Consider the following 20,968-nt stretch of genomic DNA (forward strand, 5'->3'; position numbering starts at 1 on the left):
TGATGAAGATGTGGAAGATTTTTTGGAAAAGATGGAGGTTGCCTACATTAGCAACCAGATTCATGACCCTGCGCAGATGTTACGTCTTCTCCAAATTTGTTTGAAGAGTGATGCACGTGTCTGGGCCAACACATTTGAAGAGGAGTTGCGTGCAGCGGATCCACCTGTAAGATTGAGTTGGGACAATCTAAGGCATGGGTTGGAAGTGGAGCTTGTGAAGATAGAAGATCCTGACAAAGTGTGGCAAGAAGTACAAGGTTTGGTGCAAAAGGAAGGTGAGCCAGTAGATGCGTACATACGTAAGTTCTCATTGGCATGGGAGCGGATGTGCAAGGCCTTAGCACCACAGGTACCCCCGCCTGACATGATGAAGAAGGACAGGTTCTTGGCTGGTCTTTGGGAGAATATACATTGGAGAGTGGAGCTAAAGAAGCCTAGGACATATGAAGATGCACTAGAGGTAGCAAGGAACAAAGAGTGGAAGTTGAGGAAAATGAGCCAGTTAGGGGTGGAGTCTTTGCCCATGAGGTCTGAATTTCAGGCTATAGAGTCTTTACAAGGTCGCATATCAAGGGTTCGTCATGAACCAGTGGTTCCTGTTACTACTCAGGTTATGCCAGCAGTGGTCACTACATCGGTGCAAGATGATGGGCTAAGGCAAGACATGAGGCAAGTGGTAGATTTGATGAAGAATCTCAGCCTAAACATGCTAGGTCAAGTGGGAAATAATCGAGGTCGAGGGAGGTTTGCAAATCAGCCAGGAGGTGAAGAAAGGCCTAGGAATGGTGTTTCACAAAGCAATGGTAGGTTTTGGAGGCAGACGCCCACATGTTACAATTGTGGAGAGTTGGGTCACATCAGCCCGCAATGTGATAAGCCACCAAGGATGGGGGGAGACATGTATCCATTGCCAAGACAGGTGTTAACTAGGTCAAATGATTATGGCATCAAAATTGAGGGAGATGAAGGAACCAGTGGATTAACCCAAGAGGAAAAGGGAAAGACAAAAGTGCTAAGTGTAGTTACCTTGGAGAAGGCATCAAAGCTAGAGGATACATTAGTGATGCCTATTGGGAAGAGGACCATAGAGGATAAGGAAGGAAGAAGTGCCCCAGGTCCTAGTAAGAAGAAAGGAAAGAGCCATGAAGGCGAGGATGTCAAGGCCAAGAGAAAAAGGAGATCTCGTCGAAAGTTTCATGTTTCAGATTTTCCACTAGGGGATGGGCAATTAAGCTATGACTTGAAGGAGGATCTGACGAGCAGGAAGGCAGATGTTACTTTTGGGCAGCTTATAGAGATGGTGCCTAAGCTAAAGCGACAGTGGAAGAGGATGGTTAACCCAATGGAGAAGGAGCCAGAGAGAGGTTTAGTAAAGGTGTTGGCAATGGATGAGCTACCAGACATTTGTCCAATAGTAGATGTGTGGCATAAAAGGAAAAATTTGGAACAAGGTTATGTGGATGGCGGAGCCCAAATATGTGTCATAACACACTCATGCGTTGAGAAGATGGGTCTCACAGTGGCTGGGGTGTCAGGTTTTCGGATCAGATCGGCAAACCATCAAAAAGTAAAATGCTTGGGTGTTGTATAGAGCTTAGAAGTGGAGGCATATGATGCAAAGGCAATGGTTGATTTTCATGTGATGCCAGCAGGGTTGGGAGCATATCCTATTATACTGGGCATACCATGGTTACGTGCAGTGGGAGCTGTTCAAGATTTGCGACATGGTACGATTAGCCTCTATGGAAAGACAGGTACCAAGAAGCTTTATAATATGTACACAAGGAAACGATTAGATGAGGATGAGGTTGAGTCTAGTGATGAATACTCTTCCACTGTGACAGATGAGCACAGTGATAGCACTACCAGCAGTGATGAGGATGCTGATGTTGCATTTCTTTTGATGGACAAAGAAATACAGGAGTTTGGTTTAGTTGCATTTGCGAATGAGGTTGAAGATGAAAGTGAAGGGCCTTATGAAGTGATTGAAGGACTGATGCAAACCAAGGTTGAGTTGTCAAAGAAGCAGGAATTGATGACACAAATGATCAGTGGAGACCTCTCAGCTATGGAGAAGGATATATATTTGCACATGCTGGCTAGTTTTCCTGATTTGTTCATTACTTCATATGAAGAGATCAGAGGGTTCAAGGGCGAAGAGATGCATATAGAGCTGAAAGAAGGTGCTAAGCCAGTGTGGCAAAGGCTAAGAAGTATGGGTCAAGAGAAAATGGAAGCCTTGCGAGAAGAGGTGGACAAGTTGTTGAAGGCAGGGTTCATAGTCCCTGTGGAGACCACAGAATGGGTGAGTCCAGTTGTAGTCAGTCCAAAGAAGGATGGGAAGTGGAGAATTTTTATAGATTTTAAACCCTTAAACACAGCCACTAAGAAGAACCCATATCCTCTTCCATTCATCGATCAGATCTTGGATTCAGTGGCAGTTTATGAGAGGTACAATGTGTGTGATGGTTTTTCAGGCTATTTTCAATTGAAGATTGCTCTTAAAGACCGCACAAAGACAACTTTTATTACGCCATGGGGCTGCTATTGCTACACAGTATTGCCATTTGGGTTGTCAAATGGACCTTCCCTCTATCAAGAGAGAGCAAATTGGGTGTTGGAACCATTCATTGGTAGTTGTGTTAAAGCTTTTATGGATGACTTCTGTGTTTATAGCAGTAGGGCTGAACACCATGAGAAGCTGCAGATGGTATTGGCTCGAGATGATGAATGTGGAGGACAACAAAATCCAAAGAAATGTCATCTAGCACAGCCAAGGGTGAAGTTATTGGGCCACATGGTGTCAGAAAATGGCATTGAGGCTGATCCAGACAAGGTTAAGTCTATTATTCTTCTTCCATCACCTACGAGTACGAAGCAATTGGCAACCTTTATACACAAAGTGAAGTACATGGCAAGGTTTATTCCATTGTCTTCTCAGATTCTTTATCCATTACAACAAGTGGCAAAGCATGATCCATTGCAATGGGATGACAAGTGTGAAGAAGTGTTTCAAGAGGTGAAAGAGGTGTTAGGGGGGTTGTCAGCCATGCAGGCTCCTGATTGGGAGAAATTTTTTTATGTAAATCCCTCAGTAGGGGATGACGCCATTGGAGCCATGCTATTGCAAAAGGGGAAGGGCAGCCATTATATGAGGCCAGTGTATTGTGCAAGCCGAGTGAAGTTGGTAGCGGAGAGAAAGTTCTCGCAAGTAGAGCTAGTGATGGCTAGTGTAATATTTGCTTGTCGACGATTTCGTCATTACTTGCTACCACAACCTTTTGTTTTCTTGACGAGTTATGCCTTTTTGCCACAGTTAATTAATGGCACTAACATGTCAAATGTGGTGAAGAAATGGGTAATTGAGCTGCAAGAGTTTGAGTTCTCTTTTCTAGTGGAAGATAGTACAAGGGCTACCCTAGCTGATTTGTTGACCTACAAGGAGAATCCCCTTATTGTTAAGGAAGAGGTGGTGAGAAAGGTAGTTGAAGAAGTGCCACAGATCAGCAATGCACATGTGTTGTTCTTTGATGGTTCATACAGAGAGAGCTACGAAAAACCATTATGGCGTTTGATGTGTTTGAAAAGTGGGGGATTGATGCAATAGGCCCGTTACCTATCACAAGCAGGGGCAAAAGCTATATTTTGACTGCAGTGGACTATCTCTCTAGATGGGTAGAGGCTATAGCAGTAAAACAGATCAATGCAAAGGATGTAGCAAAATTTGTGTATGATGAAATATGTTGCAAGTTTGGGGTGCCACTGGAGCTACTTTCAGATAAGGGGCCTGGCTTTAGAGCTAAACTGCTAGATTTTTTATGCGCAAAGATGAAGATTAGGCACCAGCATACCACTCCTTATTACCCACAGTGTAATGGCTTAAATGAAAGATTCAATGGTGAGTTGGTACAGATTCTTTCGAAAGTGACGGAGCACCAAGGAAAGAATTGGGATTTGGAATTGCCTAGTGCATTATGGGCTTACCGTACTTCGGTGAAGACAGGTACAGGGTTTACTCCATTTCATTTGGTGTATGGAAAAGAAGCACTATTGCCTGTGGAAGTAGAGTTGCCTGCGGTCAAGATGTTAGAGAAGTTGCTTGGGCCGCCTAGTGATGCATTCAAAGAGAGGCTCTTGCAGTTACAAGAGGTTCAGTTGGATAGGATGAGCACATTGGAGCATTATGGGCAGATGCAGGATAAGGCTTTGGCAAAGATAAATGAAAAGGTCAAAAGTAAGGGTATCAAGAAACATGACTTGTGTTTGCGCTACAACAGTAAGCTGGACAACACCTTCCAAAAGAAGTTTCAAATTAAGTGGGAAAGCCCTTTCAAGGTAGTGGAGTGTTTTCCAAATGGCACATATCAGCTAGCTAACCTGGATGGTGTTCTACATAAGTCAAGGGTAAATGGATTGCGCCTTAAATTGTATCATGCTAGATTGATGATGGTGGAGCAAGATGAGCTGTCTGTGGATCAAGCAGTGTTGGTGAGGGATGAGGAGACCTGTGATGCGGCGAGTCTCATATCTCTCTTTGCTGTTGTTGATCATGAATGATCTAGCAGGCTAGGGGATGGGAAAATTATGTCAGGAGTTTTTTGGAGCAAGGTATTGCGCATATGTACATACACATGCATGGTGCATCGAATAAAGGATTGCCCAATTTCCATAGCCAGGTGGTTACATGGGGCCCACATGTGTACAGGTAGGGCAGCATGTACATAGTGAATCGATTTTCATCGTTACCAGTACCAGTGTGTTTTTTCTACAATAATGAGGAGTTGGTAGCGCGTAAAAATTCTCGAGGAAGCTATCTGTGGGCCGACGACATGAGGTAAGCAGGTGCGTCAGATGGCATCTAGTGGCGTCAGGAGGGCGAAGGGGGTCAATACTTGCACGTGGATAAGTACAGACACAACGTGGATGTTTTCTTGTGATAATTATGCAGAAAGGTCATCATGAGGACCATATTTTGAGTCCACTTCACGTGGTGGCGGGATGCATTATTGAAAAAATTTGAGTGCTAGGTGTGCGCATGGATGCAGCAAGGTGACAACTATGCACTGCGAGGTCAGTTTTTGGCCTGTTCGGGGTCCGTTTCAGGTCATCTAAAAGTCTAAGGGTGCCCAAGTAATAAAGCTAAGTGTGGGAACTGAAAAAACAGAGAGAAGACCAGAAAAAACGTGGAGAGAAGAGAAGGAATAGCCGCAGGTGTGTTTTTGGTGTTTTTGGAGCCTGTTTTGGCCCTAAACTGCTCATCCGAGGTCGGATTTGAGCACTTTGACATTGTAGACTGGGGTTTTGGGCCATTCTGGACACGATGGCACTGTCCATTTTGCCAAATTCCTCACTCTTTTTGTGCTGTTTTTGCTGTGTAAGTTTCTCCTATGAGCGAAGCTTCTGCTCCAATTTGTGATTGTATCTGGTATCTTTTACCCATATTGTGTGAGCTATTTGCCCCATTGGTGTTGGCCCAAGCTCAATTGTATCTAAACATCAGAAATTCTCCTCTTTTGAGCTGCATTTTTGGGTGTGTGTGTGTGTGTGTGTGTGTCTGTGTGGAGTGGGCACGTGGATAGTCTCTCTCCTCTCACTCCATAGGTGTGTTCCCTGTCTCGGCGAGGTGTGTTGTGTAAGCCGAGTGGTGCCCCATAGTGTGTGTGTGTGTGTGTATCTTCCCAAGAGTGTGTGTCGGGTCGTTATAGAGGTGCTATGTGTGTTTTCATCCCGCTCACAACGGTTGAGGGCATCACTCTCCGCCAAGGCTTACCAGACGGGATGCAAGGCATGCTACTTAGGTGGATTCAATTCTATCTCCTCGTGAATTACGCTTCCGCTATCACAGTTGCAACTGTGTCACACAGACAGACTAAAAAAGGGATTGTTTAATATGATTACGAGTTACTATCAACATACAAAAACACTAAAAGGAACCGAACTCTAGGACTTACTTTACGGGCAAAGTGCCGATGCTAAGTCGTCCTCATACAATCACGATCCCTACATGGTAGGTGGGTCGGAATGAGTTTTCTGTGGAATGCTTATACGATAAGCTGCAATTTAGACATACGATGCGTAAGAGGACACAGCTTGCGTACACGCTCTAAAAACTTAAGGAAAGTTCCTCAGCCCAACACGCTCATGTTCTCTCTCTCTTTCTCTGTCTCTTTAAGGGAATAGTGCAAATCGTCTAGGAAGCTTTTGATACATGTTTTGCTCGTGAGTCAGCCTAAGCCACGGTGCTCTATCTCTCAGCTAAAACGTGACTAAGATGTTACTCAAAATAGTCTTCATCGGTTTGTCACTAATTTTCATAATGGATATGCACCACACACGCTGGCTAAGAGCCATTGTGAAATATCGGGTAAGACCCAATTGTTGGTATTCCTTGGATGATTGTTCTCAAAATCGAACAGCTCTACAAGGAAGTACACATCGATGTTACTGGGCAAGCAAGAATCTTGTCATTACGAATGTCTAGGGTGTCATTTTTGCACTACATGTTTTCAGTGCGACACTCAAGTTGAGTTTTTGATAATCTTCAACTCACAGCAGCTGATCTCTACCAAAAAGTATCGATGCAACAATCAGTTGAGATACCATGGCTATCCATAAGAGCTAGGCATTTCACTTTTGTTGTTTTCCAGCTCCTTCTATAGCACTACAGAGTGTCGATGGACATACTGTTTTGGGATACGACCCCGCGGATGCTTACTAAGTCACCCCATAGGCATTGAGGATCATAGTTTGATCTATTTCCATTGCACTTTCAAGGAAAGAAGTACACAATCTACCAGGGGGACTGGACAACTACAACTTTTCAAGATGATTTTCATCATTCTGTACACGGTTAACTATGTTGGTTACCGTTACTTGCTAGTTGAACAGTTTCTACAAAGGGTCTTACCAAGTGGTTGGACTACGTAGGTTCTACCCAATGGTTTTGGATTTCGAAGGCAACACCCAGGGTTTCCAACACAATGTCGCTTGGTTTTTTCACACATGGGAGATGTACTCCTCTGCATTTGAATACGGGTAAGTGAACATTCAGTTCAATCTCCAGGTACGCATCTATTGATTTGGTGTTATTCCAGTTTTTACTATGCATTGCTTGGTTTTTTCAAGTCATTTAAATACGCTTGAATATTTTAGGGCCATGCCAAGGTCATATCAAAACAAGTATTTTGGGCCGTAGTGTCCAAAGTACATTATGTTGTTATGAATCCACTTATAGGATTCGATTTGGCACATGTTGTCACATGGGATACAACATGGTCTAGGAACTCAAGGAGTTCGGTTTAGCCAGTGTGGAGCAATGAATGAGGGTCCCTCTCACTCTTGTTGTAGAGTGTTTAGAGTTATCTCCACACACAAGTACATCTTGTACTTGCAGGATGTTCTTTCTTTTTTAGTCATCCTTAGTTGAGACATATTCCACATGTGGCGAATATGAGTCTCTGGGACTGACATTGGCGCCCACTATTTCAAATATGTGTCACGACAAAGTCCCTAGGTGCTGGTTACATCTGTTTTCTAGACCATTTTCAGCACAACATATCAGGAGCAATTTCATGGCAAAAAATTGTCGGATACTTAGAATGACTTGTTCGGGTACAAGTGTTACTAAACAACATTACAGATGGTTGTTTATACATATAGCAAGGCTCTAAATTGTTAATGAAAAAGTTTCATTGTCTGTACCTAGAAGTGATCAATGTTTCACCTTCTATTATGGTTTAGACGTTTCAGCAAGGCTTGCAAAAGATTGCAATTGAAAGTATTTAGTTTCTTTTACATTCCTTTTTAATGTGTGCTAGGCGGATCACATTTGCCATAAGTATTGGCAAGGATCACCATGGATATACAGGTTCAAATCTGTTTTTTGCTAAATGCATGCACACTAGGTGTTATGGGCCCTAGTGTTTAGCAAAGACTGATTTGGAACGGCATGCATATTCCTCAAGTTGTTGCTTGTGAAGCATTTTGCACTCTATATGCAGTATCTCTATGATATTATTTTTGGGTCTACTAATCACCAATAGAGGTCATGGCTCGGTTTGGGTGTTTGTGGATTTTTTTAAGACAACCACGATGGTTACTCCGGACATTGTTGATTCCTCATTAATGTTACACAATATTGTGATTCCCATTTACTAGTCAATCTGGGAAGACTGTCTGTAAACCGTGAGGGAAAACACATCTCAGTACTGTCAGTTATCCAAGGGGATAGGCAGATTACAAAGATTAATCTTGGGCTAAAAGATATACAAAGTGCATACATTAGCACCAACCAATCCAATTAATAAGAATTTATTGCTCTTCTTGGAGTTTACTTACTATCAGTTAACGCATGTTAAGACTAGGTAGTCTCTTCATGTATAAGTCACGTTCTCAACCTTGACACTCATTAGGGTGGGATTGTTTACTGATGAAATTTGAGAACAAGTCAAGGACTTACACTTGGCTGATGAGTTGGGTCAGCAAGTTACTTTCACAAAAAGTGAAAAGCGGTACTCTTTCAGGTACATCTTTGTCGTGATAACTCGTTTAGCATGCTCATGTGCGTTCTAAATGGAGTCTACACACTAGATGGTTGTAAATGGACAACAATGGGAAAATCAAGTTGCTACTCTTGGTTTCATTGAACCTCCTGCGGAACCGTGTTCCGGGAAACCGAACAGCTAGATCCATGAGGGATGCCACTTGGGAAAACATTAGTGTTCTTAAGAAGAAGTTCTCCACTTTTGTTTTCGAGGACGAAAACTCTTCTTAAGGGGGGAGTAATGTCAGGACACCGGCAAGGCCGGACTAGACAAGGGCAGGGCCGGGCTAGGCGGAGTGGAATGGGGAGTCCAACTAGGGAAAAGGGCCAAGGGCTTGCCTATATAATGGGTGGTTGGGTGGTGGACTCTCAGGCTCTAGCTTCCCTTTACACGCATGCACACACACACAAGTACATGCAAACTGCTCACGACCCTATCTATGATGAACGCATCTCCTTGGAACCGACGCAAATGAACTGCAACAGCAAGGGAGAATTGACAGATCCAGCTACAAATGGCACCATGGCTCTCATAAAATCTTTTTGAAGACAAATATGCATATAGGTAGGTGTATCAACATCTACTCATTTCTCTTTTGTTTATCTTAATATGGGTTGAAATATGGGTGATATATAGAGGGATCTGATCTCGGGCATATTTTGTTCACTAGTCCCCTGCTGGGTTTCATTGGTAGTGCCAAGATGGCCTAGAGCTCATGTAGAACGCCTCTTTGCTGAATTTATTTGATAGTGGTTGATTTTATCTTGCCCTACATATTGCGATAAATGATGTTTTGCTGGCTTGCTCTCAAAGATAGTTGTTTACAGTTCGGTCAAATCTACCTTAACTACCCTGATATTCATTTGTTGGCAGACTATCCAAATTGGATAAATATTCTAACCTAATGTCGATAGGATACATGTGTTGAATAAATTTTCCACCTACAATTGACATCCTCTTTAATGGGACTTCAACTATGGCCTTAGCTAGACGGCATGAGGTTGTTTTTGCAGAATATCATTGATTCTCATATGCATACTTAGGTGTCTTCACCACACTCCACTAGCACACTTCATAAATTATACAGTATCTCATCGGATTGCTTAATATGCTTTCTCATTATAAAAAGTGACAAAAACGTTGTATCTAAAGCTTGGCGGTAGTACCTTTTGTTGTATGACCACAACATAAAGAAGGAAATTTTTTTAACATAGAAGTTAAATTGCAGGCAAAGGATCTACAGAGATTGTAATCAAGTTTCTTTACTTTTGGATAGAGTTAAGAAGATCTTTGCAGATTTTGAAACTTGAATCTGGGATCTTCAATATTGTCTGGATAAATCATAGCTTTAAAATACAAGCTTGTCTCTTGCTTTTATGGCATTATTCTCCTTCTTATTCTAAGACTTATTTTAACTTATAAAGGTAAGTATACGCTGGTGGTCCTGAACACAAAGCTCTTTTACTTCTATCTTTTTATGCAGGAACTCACTTTTGATGAAGGTAAGTATATAGTGGTAAATTCACAATTGAAAAATTATTTTTGATGCTATAATTTACTTTGAAAGTTGTCCAAAGATTGTTAAAAGAGCCTTAATCCTCAAGTGGGGGTCTCAAATGAGATGGCATTAGAATGGACTTTTGAGAATGGATCCAATAGGAGGTGCTGTCCGATTTTTTTGGGAAATAAATGATAAAAATATTATCATAAATGACTCATTTAATCCATGTTATGTTGTTAGTTTTGTTGTAATTTTTGACACCGATAACAAGGGGAGGTAGTCGTTGACACCTGTCTTCCCAAGTAATGTCAGTTCTGACAGGCTTGTGTTTCTTGGATGGTGACAGGTAAGAGGTTTCCTCCTTGGGATTACAACCACAACTACAACAATAACAGATGATCACCCATTGTCCATTTATTTGTATAATTGATTGATAGCCCTTATATATGTTTCTTTGATAATCTCATTGTATATGTCAATGTCTAGTCTATATGTCAATTGTAATCGTATCTCTATCAATTTTAAAGACTATTTCTTATGTAATGTAGACATAGTTCTTGGCTATTATATACACTTTGTCTGGTTTCTATTCCCATTGTGTGATTCAATAGTTTGTAAAATCAAACTATTATTAGATAATCATTATTAGATAGCCACCTCGCTAAACTAGCATATCAAGACAACTATGGCTTTGTAATAGATCACATCATATCAAATGTGTCATTTTTGGATTCATGCCATCATTGAGAGGCATAGAGTGGCTACTACCAAGATCCTCATAGAGTAGAAGATTGAGGCCTTGAGTCATAGGCCTACGATACACTTCATGTGATATCATTGTTGGTTAGGTTGTTTGGTATTTTGATTATTTTTCTTTTTAGTCTTTTCATGCCGTGATACGGATCATATGATCATGATAATGTAACCTCTTTTAGTCTCAGTGGTCTTTAAGGCCTTTTGTAGACATTAATAAGCATTTCATCTCGTTTCATCTCTCTCTCTCTCTCTCTCTCTCTCTCTCATATTGATGGAAATAAACACACACATGCACACTCTTTGATTGCAAGAGAGAGAACTAGAGAGAGAAATACCTATCATGCTCAAGGAGGGAGGAGGGAGTGAGCCAAAGGGAGCCACAAGGAGGAGGGGTGATTCTCTCAGGGTCTGGAGGAGGGGTGAGTCTCTCTCTCTCTCTCTCTCTCTCTCTCTCTCTCTCTCTCTCTCTCTCTCTCTCTCTGAGATCAACCAAACACACACACACACACACACACACACACACACACACACACACAAGAAACACCCAATTTTTGTGGACACCACTTACGTGATGCACCTCGGTCGCATAAGCAATGGCCATTTATTTTAAAGGTGTCTCTAAAACCTCCCTTCCCCCTCTTAAGTAATGTTACAAGAAAGAGAAAACAATCATTCAAGAGTATCAATCTATTGGTACAGGAAGAATAACATCACCAAAGATTTTCTCTCTCTCTCTCTCTCTCTCTCTCTCTCTCACACACACACACACACACACATTTAGGGAGATCAAGTTGTAATACATCATATCAAGTAAAAACACAACCTTACATGTCAAGCCAAAGAGAAATCCTAGAAAATACTTTCAATTAGATGAGATTCTCACTTTAATTATCCTTGAGTGTCTTTGCTACGTGACATCTTGTAGCCATGGTGTACCTTGGCGCTCTTATTACAACCTACCAATGTCACATTGAAATGTTAGTAGATGAGTAGGGGCTACCAGCTGGGGTAAAATCAATTAAAAAAGGGAATCTAAGTTGATGCGAGGTAGAGGCGACCGATTAAATAGGGGATGAGCAGCGAGGTGCCGCGCCTGTCGAGGCACAGATGTAGCTTCGAAGAAAGCCTCCAAGGCGCCCGTCGATGCTGAAGACAAACGAGCAGCGGTTAGATGCTGAATTGATTGTCAGGCGCACAGATCATGCTCATTTTTTTCAATATAAGGCTTCCACTTCCAAGCAACTTCAGGTCGGTGGTTGGTTGGCTATAGCTATACTCATTAGGCTTAGCTTCTGTACGTGTGTGTTCGATTCCATCCTCTCCCTTTTAGAGAAATTAAGTGACTTCAAGCCTCACGAAGGCTAAGAGTGTGGGCCATGAGGATGGTTGGGAGGAATCTTGTGAAAGTAGGAATAAAAAAATTGGAGTTGCCAGTAGATGAGTAGGTTAGGAGAGTCAAAGTTAACAATAATACACACATACGTGACATGCATGGCACTTGAGTATGATGGGAAGTAAGGTTAATGATATATGAGTAGTTATGGAGTGGTTGCAAAATTGGAGAAGCTGTGGGGCTCAACAATGTATGTAGATTTCCAATTAACATACAGGAAGACTCGAAGAGCATGGAAAAAGAGGGCTCATTTGTAATCAAGGGAAAGACGTGAGTCAATGTGGTGAAGGAGATGGAAAGAGATGAGGGGGACCTGTGCAAGCATGATGTGAGCAGCCTACGGCCTAGTATTTGTCTACAAATACTATGGTTGAGGGTAAACCATAGTGACATGATAGTGTTATGGTGATCCTCACGAGTCACTAGTAGGATAGCTCACTTTGGCAAAAATGGGTAGTACAGAAATGGGCATCATTACCATTAAAGAGACGTTCTTGGAGCCAAGTTTGTCAATAGCAATTGATTAAAGTAGTTTAAAAGAAAATTTTGGAGATATCTATAGACTTAGCTAGTAGGTCCCGAAAACTACTTTTTCTGGGGCGAATTAAGGCGAATCACTGTAGATGCCAAGAAAACTCCAGGAACCGAAATGAAGGCGAGCCAAGCGCTCTGGCATGTGTCAGGATAGTTGGCGTTGGTTATTGCTGGGCACAAATACGTGTTGCTGGTCGTTTTATAAGACTGCGAATGCTCTTACTGAGTGCTCGGGATCTCCGTTGGGAGCTGCTTCAGCTGGTTTTCTGTGCGCACGCGACTGCCTGTTGAATCGAAGCACAACGAGGTAAGTTCTGCTGTGTATTTTTGTTTACGGACGCGATTGTCTGCTGAATTGAAGCACAAGGAGCTCAGTGCGTGTTGTTCTGTCTGTATTGTGCTGTGTATTTTTGTTTAATAGAAAGGGCTATGGTTCGACTCAAAGCAGAGGCCCGCTGCAGACAGAGTGCAAATGAGGGTAATATATCAAAAAAATGAAAAAGGGATGGGGTTGAGTCATTGCCAGCTCGTAGTTGGAGGTCTGTGAAGCCGAAAAGCTGTAGGCTCATGGAGGTTAGTGTTACGGTGTCTGTAGGAGGTTCAGATATTGATGTAGCTTTGTTAGCTTCCATGCATGCATTCCTTGAAAGGGAGACAGCTGCTGGTCTTTGTGCTATCGAAAGAGGCGGCACTCTTTTTCACTTGCACTTCCAGATGGTGATGGGGCTTTGGACTAGCTCCTTGGTCGCAGCAAATAGGAAAGTAAAGCAGTACTTGGGGTGGGACAAGGCTGTGCCTGCAGGTGGGATGGTCCTTTGCCGTGCTTTGAAGCAACGTAATATGCATACTTTCGAGGGTATGCTTGGCTACTGCTTGAAGGACCAAGACCAGCCGTATTTTCGAGTGGTCATGCATAATATTCATGCAGATGAGATCAACAAGGGCATCGAGTTGTATAGCTTATATGGCGGCGGAGACTTGAAGAAAAAAGTTTGTTTGACGCCCGCGAATATCTTTGATAGGACATATATGTTCTGGAAGTTTAGATTGGGACATCCATTGGGAAATGATTTCTTATCGACCGTGCACAAAATGCTAAAAACTGGGAATTACTATCCGTCATCGGCATGGGTCACACCCTATCAAGGCCGGGGGATGCAATTAGGCAAGACAAAAGCTCTATGTAGATGCATGGTTTATCCATCGACCACAACATACCAAGATGTTGCTAGCATCTTCATCAACAATGATGAATGTGGTACAACTCACCCACGCGCTGACTGGTTCCACTCTCGGTGGCAAGGAATTGAGAGGTATGTTCATGAATATGCATAGGAATGGTTCTGATTCTGCATTTCGCTAATCGAGAGTCTTCTCAACAATCCAGCAAGCGTGCCAACTAATCGCGAAGATAACTTTAGTGAACAAAATCGGAATGATGGGGATGATGATACCGACGGAGGGAGCCCACAGATAGGCGATGACTATATCCCGTTGGTCCAGACGAACTTGCTGGACACGATGACAGAGACGCAAGTAGATGAGTCACTGGATGAAATCGAGGATCCACGATTGGACAAGATCGAGGAGATGGTCGCATAAATTTTGCACGAAGTGTCTAGGAATCGAGCGGAGGGTTATGCAGTTGTTCGATCTGATGTCTTGGATGCAATACATAGATTAAAGGACACAATTGATGAACGCGAGACAAATGTCGCTGATATCCAGGTTTCTAAGCTAGAGGAGCAGATCTTGGTACTGCGTGCTGAGGTATCAAAGTTGAAAACGCAGCTCAGCAAGTTGAATGCACTCTTATGTAGGCTTGCGAACTTGCTAAACAGACATCTCGTTGACTAGAGTCTCAACATGTGAAGAAATATCAGTACACGTGCTGGCGATTTTGCAAGCTCACTCTCGACACCTGTTGGGTTCTTTTGCTGCTGTGCATTTTGGTTGTTTACTACCAGCATCTACTCCCATTGACTGAGCTTATGTAACTATGCATCTGATAATTGAATTTAGATAGTCATCTTGAGTATGAATACCATTGTCTTGGTGCAATCTGGTAATTATGTTTGAAAGTCAGCCGAATCTGCCAAAATGTTAACCTTATGTGTTTCGTGTTGTCGAGAGATACCTTCTGTGTGAACAAAGTCAAGCAATCCATTTCCTCTACAGTGAAATAAGAAAACATGGAATCTTGCTAATTAATTAATGTAACCTTGACATAGAGCCACCTAGTAGTAGGCTAAGAAGATTCTAAGATTACATTATTGGGAATCTAAGAAGATGCTCCTCAGCCTTCGAAGCAAAACTGGAGGGTCAGAAAAGGGTTGTCCCTTGTCGCGACAGGTGGTTGGGATTCCAATCTCGCTGTCGACTGTGGCAAGCGCAAGTGCAACGGGGCACCGAAAACAGGAGTGTTCTCCGCCAGCGGGTTGTTGCTGCTGGATGAGGAAGACCTTGCTGCAATGTGCAGCAATGGTGGTTGTGTGCGCGCGAACAGCAAATGCACGGAGGGCAGTTCCGATGCTGATAGCCTGATGGAGGGCATGTACAGTTCGGGGAGGGGTTTTGCTGCGGGGACATCGAAAGCAGAGAGAGTGACGCAAGGAGATGGGGTGCGGGGCGATGGTAAGAGAGAGAAGTTATGTGTCATGGCAATGGCAAGAGACACAGACATATATATAGAGAGAGAGAGAGAGCCTGCGGCGGATCTTGTTTCTGTTCTCAATAATGCGCATGAACGAGGGCGAACAGTTTTTGTTTGCAGTCCTAAGGTTTCTAACTTTAGATTCGAGGAATCTCTGGGCCAAATTAATGGATTTTAGTGATAGTAGACCGTAGAATGATTGATATGCATTATAATCAATATCTTTGTTTTGTTCATTTGATATGGAATTTGAATTTTATATCATGGTGTGCAAGCATAATTATGGATCGAGATTCTTACTACGCCTTTTTGCCAAGGGTTAGGACGACACTCTTGAGGTATGTTTTATATATTTTACTTCATTGTTATGCTTCATTAATGTGTGGTACCAAGTTGCCCAATATAGATCAAATAAGAGTAGAAAAAACCCAAAAGATATTTGTGTCAAACCTTGCATAGAAAGAAGTTCTATTCGTAACGGATTGCCCTAAGTGCATCCTGTGGCACAGTGCCCTTTTGGGGTTTTTCTGGGCATACGTCCCTCATATGGTGTGAGAGAGAGAGAGAGAGAGAGAGAGAGAGATATGTTGGTGACCAAAATGAAAAGGGATGTTTGTGGCCAATACAAAGGCCTAAGGGCATGACTAAGTGATTTTTTGGCTTGACTAAAATTACTTTCTTAAATTATTGGATAGAGATAGAGAGAGCGAGAAAGAGAGATCACCATGTGCATATATAAATTGCTCATAAAAGAGAGTAATCTAGTGGGAAAAATCCCATGTGCTTGCAAGGGATGTAAGTATAAAGTCTCTTGTAATTGATGGATTTGTAATGGTCACATCCGACAAGATGGAGTGTTTGATTGAATTTTATTAGAGAATCTTTGTTTATACTACTATAACTAGAATTGAGGGTAGGTCCAACATGTTGGCCTAGCCTCAACATTACTACAGGCACTGCAAAGACAGAGATTATACAAAGGTAACCCTGCAGAGCCAATGATGTCACCAACCTCACACACCGAAGAGAGTAAATGTTGGAGGAAGAACACATGGATGAGAGGCTTGATGCCTTCCATACCTAGGACTCACTATCAACAAATGGATAAGATGGAGATGCATCTCCTACAAATGGAAAAGAGGAGGACAATGAATTATACAAACATGCACAGCTTCCATTGTACAAAGATGCAAGAGTTTTAGTGTTACAAGACTCTCCTTCTATGCTAGATCTGCAATCAATTTATGGTTGGTCAGACAACACCATTAGCAAACTTTTTAGTCATAAGTCTCAAATGCAACACCTGTTAACTATGTGATTCCATGCATATTTATAACAAGTTTTTATAACTTTGATAGATTACTTGGAGACCAAATATTTCTTGCATCTAACAAAATGCTACCTACACGCCATGATGCAAAGAAGCTACTCACATCAATGGGCATGGATTACCATAGAATCCATGCTTGCAAAAATGCTTGTATTTTATTCGTCATTGAGTAGAGCTTCTATTGGAGTGCCCAAAGTGTCATGCTAAATGACATAGGGATGATGTTTCGGGTGAATTGATTCTTGTGAAGGCCCTCCCACACTTCTCCATTGTGCCTAGAATCAAACACATGTTTAGTAGCATGCTAATTGCAAGATTGATGTCTTGACATGCATCCAACAGTCTACTAATGAAGTTCTATGGGTGTCCACTAACACGGATGCATGGAGACACATTGAAGAAAAATGATCTGCTTTCAAAGTAGAAACTTGTAACATTTGACTCGACTTGGCAATGGATGGAGTGAACCAATTGGGACTTTGGAGCTCATCTTGGAGTACAAGGCCAATATGCCTATTGAACTACAACCTTCCAACATGGTTGGCCATCAAGAAGGGCCATTTGCTATTATCTTTGATTGTGCCAAAAAAGTACAAGGTAAAAAATATGGACATGTATCTAGCTCCTCTCATAGAAGAGTTACGCATGTTATGGGACGGAATTGATATCAAAGACATGTCGCAACCTGAACGCCAAACGGACAGTTGAGTGCAAGTAGGTGGATGTTCTTTTTGGACTACTCTATGAAAATGTTAAAAGGTCTCATGCGCTAGAGAACCCATCCAAATTGAATTGTGGCAGAGGGGTGGCTTGTTCAAGTATCACTAGTATTCATCACCGTGTTTCTTGGATGATCCGATCCAAAAATGCCTCAGCTATGGCAATTTGATAGTGGTTTGCACATCATCGGGGAAGTGCCACAAGATCAAAGAGTAGTGCAAAAGCTGGACAAGGAATTGCAAACTAAGATCGTGACATTTATTCCTCCAAACTTTGAGTTAAAAAGAAAGTGGTTGGAAAAATATGAGACGGAGAGACAATACCAAATCCGTAGATGGGCAAGTTGGATGCAAAGCCACACTTGCCAAAACCTCCCATTGCCCAAAAATTTGCAACAATTTTTAGATTTTTCAAGTATGTGATGGTTGCACCTTGTGATTTTCGTAGCAAAACAAGCCAGCTAGGATGTACCAGAAGAGGAGTAGGAGTTCAAATTGGATTGTGATTGGCATGTGAGTGGTTCTTTTCATGTCAAACCATGTTGTGCATTGTTCCCCACATTTTTGAATGGCTAATTTGATTCTTATTGTAGTATCATAAGTACGGAGTGCGTTGGTTACACGGACATAACTTTTGCGCGTGAAGGATTGATCAACATAGGTCCACCTTTGATAGTGGCATAATGGTCAATTTTGAACAAAGGAGTAGAGCAAGTGCACGAGATGAGAACTACCAAAAATGAGACAACTTGACTAGTTTGATGTGATCCAAGACATATTGAAGATAAGTTTCCAAAAATTTGACTATTTCCTTTTTGATTCAGAATGGTTCAAATTGGTCACTGTAGGTCAGAATGCAATTGTGCAAGGAGAAATGAGTGGTTTGGTGCAGGTTGATTCCAAAAAGTTGTGAAGCAATGAGACATACACTTTTGTGCTCCTTGAGCATTGTGAGCAAGTTGTTTTTAACCCAAACCATAGAGAGCTTGAATAGTTATTTGTAAAGAAAATTGCACCCCATAGTAAGCAATCCTAGAAAGGTACTGACATAGAAGACTTGTGTCAAGGTACTTGTGATGATCTTTGCGACCGAGAAAATGTTGTGAACAAGTTGCAAGTGGGAACTCTTGTTAATGCAAACAACAAGCACTGCCACTACCAAATGACTGCCATACACGGTGTCAAGCATAGAAATCCAAAGATACATAGCCTTTGGTGAGGATATGATATAGGTACATCAACCACCTATAGATCACAATCTAGAACACTGTCTACATTGTTGTTGCCTTTAGAATCCATTCTTGTGTACACACAAGTTGCACAAAGATTCACAACCAAACCTTCCACCTCCTTAGGCACATCTGTAAGAAAAAGAAATGAAAAGGACTCCTCTAAGCACTATACTAAAAGATAGACACAATCTAGAACACTAACCTACCTACTAGTCATCACTTGTATAATGAGGATCAAGATAAGATGATGTTGTGGAGATCTTTCCCGTAGGCTTAAAGCTAAACCTCCATACTCATCATCCACATAAATAAATCCCTCCTTAGTAAGACCATGTATTTCATTCTTCAATCGTCTAAATCCTTCTCATCACATTTTCTACATAGTAGCGCTACGAATGTCATGAGGCATGCATACTCAACATCCGCAAAATGATAAATATGGGCAATTATACGAACATTGTTGATTGGGTAGGGATCACTTATGCTCAAGAGTTGGATTAGCCACTCCAACTCCCCAAGGTTTTCCTCGTTTTCTAGTGTAAGTATGTGCCCACTCCAAGGAGAGGACATGATAGCACAAGTGGTATCCTTGAGACAAGGAAAAAGAATACTCATGTGAACCAACCATACCTGTGAGCAAAATAGAGGTTGGTTAGGTCCACTAGTGAGATAATATTCTGTTAACCGCACATGATGTGACTCATGTAGGTTTGGGCCAGTGATTGGGACAAAGAGGGTGCACTCTCTTTGCTAATTTCTCTTGACTCTTTACTGGCTTTTTGTTTTTTTTGTGGTGGTTAGTCACTATAAGCCTATTTATACACAATCCCTAAAATTAGGAGGTTCAAAGGTCAAGGAAGGAAAGTTAAGAGGGAAGGAAATCGCAGGACTGATGTGAGTGAGGATTACCTCCTTCTTTGGGTACTCTAAAAAGGTTTCATCACCCTTTGAAATCAATTGTTCTAGTTTGTGTGGGGAGTGACTTAGGTCAATAGATTTTCACTACCACAAGTGCCATATTGAGACTCTCCCATAGATCGAGTGGAAAGATTTCAACCGATAGTAACTGTACAGGTGATGATATGGATTTCTTGGTGCCTTCATGGAGACTCACAATGGTTTGTGGAGGTTGCATATGGGGCTTTGATAGAAAAGGATGAACTAACTGAGAAACTAGAAGCTACATGTGACTCCCTCTTTCTGAGCTAGATGGAATAGATTTATTTCATTTTGGGATCCAAACTAACTCTGGAACAAATGTGGGATAATTTGGAATCTTGCCATTTCCACGGTACTCAACCAATATTGGGGCTGCAGAATCTAACTTACGTGGTGTTGCAGGTGAGATAGAGGAAGATAGCTTACCTTTAGGAACCCAAATTTGATCATTCATGTCATAATATCCTTGGGATTCTAACAGGTATTTAGAAATCCAACATGACGTAACCTTGACCTTCTTAGAACGGGCTTAGAACGGGTCGCTGGTTTCCTACAAGAATGTTTCCTTGAAATAGGTGAAAGATTTGAAAGGGTTGGTAATGAAGCCACTGGGACCCATTGATATGTACTCTTAGGCAAATCAGGCTGAGTCCTTGTAGTTTTACTACTTGCTTCAACTATGGGGGTCTGTAATTTCAGAGTTATCAATCCCATTTCTTTCTTCTTCATTGTGAAGTGCCATATTGCTCTATCCAATACTGGCTTCTAGATTTGTTTTAATTTTCTTGGTGCCTCAATAGTCATCAGATTTGTAGTGGGTTAGAAAGCCCATAGTATCTTGAGTCTTATAGATGCTATGTGCGTAGCACATGCTCCTGCTGACTTAAAAGGCCGAAAATATCTTGAGAACACTCTAGCTGTCATTGTTTCAGAACTCTTGGTGCATCGTTCGAGAGACCAAAGCTAATAGGGCCTTCCCACGGTGAGTTTTGGAAAGGAAAATCAAGCAATTTTGTGAAAAACATGACATTCACACGATGAATTTGAGTAGTTAGGAGGAAAAATAGAAGGTGAGTGTCACTTTTCGCAATAGTTAATGAAACAAAACGCTTATTTTTGAAAGTGTGACTTTCTCTTGTAGGTAAACATCTAATTAAAGCTACGGATTTTAATGCTCCCAAAGTAGGTTACCTATGTTTGGTGGAAGCTCGTACGCCTAAATATAACGTAAGAGACATTGTTGGGGGAGCCAAACACAACTAGATTAAAATGGTTCAAGGAATCGGGGTTACCACTACAAGAGCTTAGCTTGTTCCCGACGCTCTTTTTTTTATACTTTTGATGGGCACCTAAGTATCGGCACCTTGA

The 20,968-nt window shown here is 41.8% G+C and overlaps 2 pseudogenes; both read left to right on the plus strand.

The window, feature by feature from the left end:
- The first annotated feature begins 13,150 nt into the window (after nt 1-13,150).
- On the plus strand, nt 13,151-13,797 carry LOC147431646 (uncharacterized; annotated as a pseudogene).
- Nucleotides 13,798-13,976: 179 nt separating this feature from the next.
- Nucleotides 13,977-14,710, plus strand: LOC147431647 (uncharacterized; annotated as a pseudogene).
- The last annotated feature ends 6,258 nt before the right edge of the window (nt 14,711-20,968 follow it).

This window comes from Adiantum capillus-veneris, chromosome 21, assembly GCF_014529385.1.
Source record: "Adiantum capillus-veneris isolate H3 chromosome 21, ASM1452938v2, whole genome shotgun sequence".
NCBI lineage: Eukaryota > Viridiplantae > Streptophyta > Polypodiopsida > Polypodiales > Pteridaceae > Adiantum > Adiantum capillus-veneris.